At 50.0% G+C, this 6,488-nt stretch overlaps 1 pseudogene; it reads right to left on the bottom strand.

Annotated features, from left to right (window-relative positions):
• Positions 1-525: 525 nt before the first annotated feature.
• On the bottom strand, positions 526-2,584 carry LOC120844473 (annotated as a pseudogene).
• Between the last annotated feature and the right edge of the window lie 3,904 nt (positions 2,585-6,488).

Raw genomic sequence — 6,488 nt, forward strand, 5'->3', positions numbered from 1 at the left:
CTTTCAGTAGAAGGAACTGACACAGAGAACGTCTCAAACGTTGAGACGTTCTCTGTGTCTGTTCCTTCTACTGAAAGTTCTTCCGATTTCTTCCACCGCAGTCTCAGGTGTAATACGACATGATATCCTGCTACATAAACAAGGACCGGGAGGATGTCCTTTATCTGTGGCAACGCTTCCTCAGTTACTACGACGTTGCAACTGGGGTGTGGGGCATCCGTGCGTTTGAAGAGATCTTCCCATTGCTCGTCTCTTGCTGCCACTTACGGAAGCTGTGGCGATCTTTGGCAAAGTGCTTTGCAGCCGCAGTTTATGCTCAGCTTCATAAATTTGCCTTATGGAGACATGATACTGTGATCCAGCCAGCCGTCTGTACTTTCCAAAGCGCTCTTCCAAGCTGTCCGTCTGAATCTTTCCCAAGAGAAAGTAGGACAGCTGCAGTTCTTCGAAGCAGTACCTGGCGACCTCCAAGAGTGCATAAGTCGTCTGGTGGAGAGCAGCATGGGTCTCAGGGGTTAGCTTGCCTCAGGTAAAGTCCGTACTCTTCCACTCCTCGAGCCAGTCCAGAAGGTTGTAGAGAAAATCCACCTTCGGATCATCCATCGAAAGAAAGAGGTTTTTGAAAGTCATCCCTTTTTGCCACTCCTTTGCATGGTGTCTTGACATTCATAATGTTCCACCATTTCACTATGATTTCGATGAAGCTTGCTGTTTCCTCGCAGTATTGGAGACTTGTGTTCGATCCAAGTGCACGAAGGGCATGGGGCAAGGACTTATGGAAGATCTGCAAAGCAAGCTTCACATTTTGCCGTTCAATACTTGAGGGGTTCAGAGCCTTCCTTGACAGAGTGTAGCCAAACCTCAGCACTTGCTCGCATTCCAAGTTGTGAGCATCTCTGATGGTTTCAAAAGATGCTCGCAGCATGCGCCGCTGCCTTGTCGGCTCACTCTCAAACTCTGGGTAGTAGAAGCAAACTTTGTCATCTTGTTGGTTGAGCCAATTGTTGCGGATACACTTCAGGATGTGCACCGGATCTATCACGAAAAACTGGCCTGGAAGGATCAGATGGGTGTGGATACACAATCCGTGGTTCTTTGTGTGGTGGTGTAATGAAGTCGGACATCGCCTTTCTGTTCACCGCATTGTTATCACTCACGACACACACAACCCTGTGACCGATATTCTCCAGCTCACAAATCACGTCTCTCAACATCTTGTGCAGAAACTTCGCGTCCGCTCGGTGCACAGGGACGATGTGGGCAACTTCCTTGAAGTTGGACGTGATGCTTTGAAGCATAAAAACAAACGCACTGTTGGCTGGTTCCGTGGAGTTGAGTGCCACGCCGGTGATGTTTCCGCCTTTATAGTCAAAAAAGGCCTTTATGTGAACCTCATCCACCATAAGTGTCACAAAACGCTGGCGATCATCAAGGTCAAAGATCCTCTTCCTCATATAGCTCAGGAATGTTGAACTTCGATGCTCGTGTTGAGGATTCATGCCATACGAGGAGCAGATTGAACGGATGGTCACTGGGTGTGGGAGAAAAATGTTACCACTGCTGCGGACATACTTGTAAGCATGAGGAAATATTGTAAAAAAAAATACAACAAAAAATCATGAAGTCGACTGAGTAACGCCTTTGCTCCTTCTTCTTCGATAGTAGCTCCAACTGCTCGTTAAGGAACTGAATGGCATGGACTTTGTCCTCTGCTGGTGTCGTGGACAACTGGCCAAGTAGCAGATGAATGGTCTCGAATATGTCCTCATCTTCATCCCGGGTGCTTAAGCTGTCGTCCCACATTTCAATGCTCTCTAGGAGCTTGCTTAGTGCCTTCTTGCTGTTGACGCCAGCGGGACTCTGTAAACTTGATCCTAGTCTCTTGGTCGCCGTTTTCCCAACGTGGAATGTAAGACGCAAATCAGCATTCACGACAATTGAATACTTGATCCATGGTGCTTCATCGTCAACAATGTGCACCAAAATTAGGCGATTGTTGCTTTCTATAACATGCCAAAAGCCAGACTTCTTGCTTCTTAAGTAGTCAGTTACATCTTTTATGCCGAGAATCCTATCGGCCTCCTCCTCAGCTTGAAACAGGTCCATAGATTCTGCAACTGCAGTTTGGAGAGCATCGGCTTCCAGGCGTACTCTTCTGGCCTCTGGATCTTCTCTCACATTTACGTCTGTAGTCGACAAGTAGTTGGGGCAGTTGCGGAATTTGTGCGGCACAGCACCTTGGCGGAGTCGAGGGTACTGTAAAGGCCGGTTCACACATGCAGCGAAGCGCTAATGTAGCGCTTCTCACGTGTCGTACGCTGCTTATTGTCTGCCATGAACAGTATTGACGGTGCGATACAAAGCTGGTGAACGCTCCCGTCAGCGCGCGCTTAGCGCGAGATCAGCGCTACGCTTGTAGCGCTCCGCTACATGTGTGAACAGGCCTTTAGGGTACCGTTACGGTGCACCCTGTAGCAGCATCGGTGTGCGATGTCACTCGAAGAATGTCGCCGTCAGCAAAATGGAGCTCGCACACCTGGAAAAAATTGTTGCCTTTGTATAAATAACAGCTACTTGTCAGCATCTCTTTAATTGGTCCCACGGATCACGTAACGAAGAGATGTCCCAATAAATCTATATTACGCAGACACGCATGTGACCATTTTTCACATGCACGATTTTTACGCGGGCATATATGACGCTTATTACAAGCATACAACCTCTTTTAAACGCTCTACAGCGTCCAAAATTCGGGGAAAACTTCTGGTTGCCGAAACGAGCTATAAGTATGGGCCTGCGAGAGCAATTTCACGCGCAACGCGTGCTCTGTTTGGACAGACTCTCAGCTACCGGCCGTATTCTCGTCCTCAAGGCAAGCTGTTTAACGTCATCGAACGCTACTGTCAACGGGCGCTGAGCACCAAAAACGCACGACGCATGCCACCAGAATTAAACTCCGACTCACAAGTTCCGTGCAGTGCTGGCAAAGGCAGCGGCGCGAGCACGTTGCTTTAGGAAATGTCTTTCTTGCACAAACGTTCGTGCAAACATTCATCTTACGGCGTTCTAGGAAGCTCGTCAACTGACTTTGATCTATACTCCTTTAACCCTAAAGCTGAGACTAGAAGTCCCGCCGTCAGCGCGATCTTTCTGCCCTTGCTAACACAGGTGTCAACGCACAGGAACACGCAACCAAAGCACTGCGGAAGCCAGCGAGGTCGTGCTGAAAGCGAAACTTCTAGCCTCAGCTTAAGGGTGAACGGAGTATAGCGCTGCACACAACTGGTAACATCGAGGGAAACTCAAGAGCCTCAGAAAGCGGACGAAACTGTGCAAGAGAAACGGCAATTCGAAACAGTGGGGAAGTTCTCACTTTGGAGTGTCGCGAGACAACGAGATTCTCCCGGGGAATGGCTCGTATCCACGACCGCCGCTGGTCGCCGTCTTCTGGAAATTTGAAGATGTGCACTGTTTCGGTGTTCTTGTAGTTTCCCCGACAACCCGGAACGCAGCACTTGTTCGGCACGCCGACCAAACAAACGTTCGCGCGCGCGCGCGGACAGTTTACGGAGACGAGACGAGGCACTAACGTGGCGTGCACGGCGAGCATACGAAACAAAACTAACTGCAACAAACGGAAAAGTTTGAACGCGGGAGCAGCGGGAGCTGGCTGGAGCATGCGCATTCAGTGCCACTCCGCGCGACGCCAGCGACGCCGGCCCACCGCACCGCTTGAGATGGGCGTTTTCTCACGTCGATGCTCGATGGTTTTTCTCACGTAGTTACGGGATGGCCTTCCTTCCTCCGCCATTGTGGCGTAACCACTCGGAGCGCTATGGCCTTGTCTTCTAGGAGGTGTTGCTTCCAGTATGGTCGAAAGCATCGTTTTGCTCTCGCTAAGCCATTGAAAGGTGTCCACGTTCTAAGCGCAACTGTCACTCTTTCTTGTTTCTTCTTGCATATATTTTTCTTATCTTTTCAAAGTTAAAGCGTTAACATCTTTTTTTTTTTTTTTTTTTTTTGCCGCCCGTATTTTTACCGGAAGTACATGAGTGGAAATGGAGGCAGGCGAAAAATTTATATAGGTGGTATCAAACTATCTACTGGCCACGATACCAGTGTCGTTTCTGCTGACCGCGTGGTCATGGCGAGTTTGTACAATGCTTCTGCAGAGTGTCCGAGCCCCACCCCTGCCGGTTTCGAACTGGATGAGCATCGTACCGGCTTGCGGTCGTGTATCACTACTGCGTGTGTACTTTAAAGACCCCTGGTTAGCAGTCATACTGCACTGGCGAAATACCGCATCTACAGCGTGAACCAGTGTCGCCCCCTCCAGGCAGACCGACCTTAAGCTTTATGAACACGAATGTACAATTTAACTTTTGACTTTCTCCAAAGTGTACTTCACTCATTCAAGGTTGCCGTTCTTGAGGCATAATAACTAACAGCTCACTCTGGGCATGACTGGCGCGAGCGTTAGGCCATTTCTAGTGCATCAAGCATTTCATTCGCACGAGAGCGCATACAAATTCGACGCTGGACGAAGTCAAGTGCTCCCGGCAGTAGCTTTCACAACGTTGTACGCTGGAGTACATTTACTGACTACCTTTGCCACGTTTGTCTTGGTTGAGCGTGTTCTGGCGCAGCGTCTTCGCTGTGCTGTTTTAAAACCAAAATGACTCGAAGTTTTGCGTTTAAATGAGTATTGAGAGGCCTACTGCATTTTACTTTATTTCCAGACAGATGTTTTTGACGCAGTAGAGTTGGTTGTGCAAGAGCACAACACCACGCATCGGGCCAAGGCAGTTGAGGCGGAGCCTCCAACATTCTCTCTCTCGAGACTTGGCCGGCTCCAGGGCCTGCTAAAGCCACTCGGCGACGCCACGGACAGGCTTCAAGGTGACGGAGTCACTTCGGTGATCGTCCATTTGTGTGTTAGCACATGCTACGCACAGATCAAGAACTACCCTGCTGAAGAGTAAGCTCACATTTCCCAACAGTCAGAACAAATACATTTATTTTATATTTAACAAAACGTTATAAGATGAATAAATCAGCACAGTGAAGGTGTGCTTTCTGTAAGCAGTGTAAAAATATGATTACAAGCGTGTCCTATTGCTTTTGTTCAGTCTAGAAGGAGATATCAGATTTTAGAGACCTACAAATCAAAAGGGAAAAAAATCTGCATCTAGATTGTAAATTTTTAAGCGGTTGTCTTTAGCCTCGCGTCGTTCTTCGCGCTCTTGCACAGAGGGGTGTCGAACAGCAAATATGTACCAATGGCATCGTACCGGCACGCGTTCGTGCGTGATGCACGTTAAAGACCCAGGTTAAATTGCACATCTGCAGCGTTTAAAGCGCGAGACACATGGACGGCAGTATCGTCCGATCCGACAGTCCGAATGCCCCTCCGAATTGCCGCACGCGACAGTTTGAGACACTCGTTTCCGACCTTGCATGCGACACGACGATCCTTTCCGTTCCGCCCAGGAGATCCAAGCACTCCAGAGGAGGTCCGCGTTCATAGATCTCTGGTCCCAGATTGACGGTTTAGCTCGCACGTGCGAAGTTAGGAGCTCTTTCTCGCTAGCGCGTGCATCCTTTGCTGGGGCCATCTTTTTTGAATGAATCAGCGGGATCCACTCGTCCGGTTTCCCGTCGCCCGTCCCATTTTCTTCTTGGTCCCACCAGACCCAGTATGTCATCATGACGTTCGCGCTAGCTGGGCTGTCATTGGCTGGACGCTTCTGACTGTCCGTCCGCCGTGCGAAACTATCTGGCACGTTGGACGCACGCCGGATCGCCGATCCGACGTCTGAAGCGACCAAATTTTTCGGATCAGGCAGTCATACTGCCGGATCGGACGTCGGATCGGATGGATGTTTTCGCGCATGTGTCTCGCGCTTAAAGGCCGACGTACAACCTTGGTTTTCTGCAGGGAAGATAATCCTCTTAGCGCTCCCCTCCCCCAAGCTGCGAGGAGAGCCAAGTTGTGGCAAGGTAAAAAGTGGAGAGGATATAGTGGAGGAGGAGGTGAGAAAAAGTGGAAAGCGCGAAGTGTACGTCGGCCTTTAAGAATGTCACCAAGGGCCCCGCCACAGTAGCGGCAAACGTTGCCGCAACGGCACGCCGGCCAGCGGCACGGCGCGTGGCACTGTACCGCTCCGAGTTGAGAGCCACGCGCTATGCCAGCTGCCGGCGTTCCGTTGCGGCGGATGTAGCTTTTAAACCAACGGTTTTTCTTATAAAATTCTTATTCGGCAACAATACATGCCTTGCCGTGACGTCACAGCAGCCTCCATTCTGGTGGCCTTACTGCCCTGAACATTAAGCAGCATTCACTTCGCACCATCGAATTTGATTTTCTCGGCAGGAACAAGTAATCATGAGTCATGGCCTCCAGCACAGTTCCCCGCAGGGGGCACCTGTGAAAGCAGGTGTTTGGAGAGTGGCGCCTCCACGGACCCCGAGCCATGCGGGTTCGCCCG

This window comes from Ixodes scapularis, unplaced genomic scaffold, assembly GCF_016920785.2.
Source record: "Ixodes scapularis isolate PalLabHiFi unplaced genomic scaffold, ASM1692078v2 PGA_scaffold2__306_contigs__length_199485367, whole genome shotgun sequence".
In the NCBI taxonomy this organism is placed as follows: domain Eukaryota; kingdom Metazoa; phylum Arthropoda; class Arachnida; order Ixodida; family Ixodidae; genus Ixodes; species Ixodes scapularis.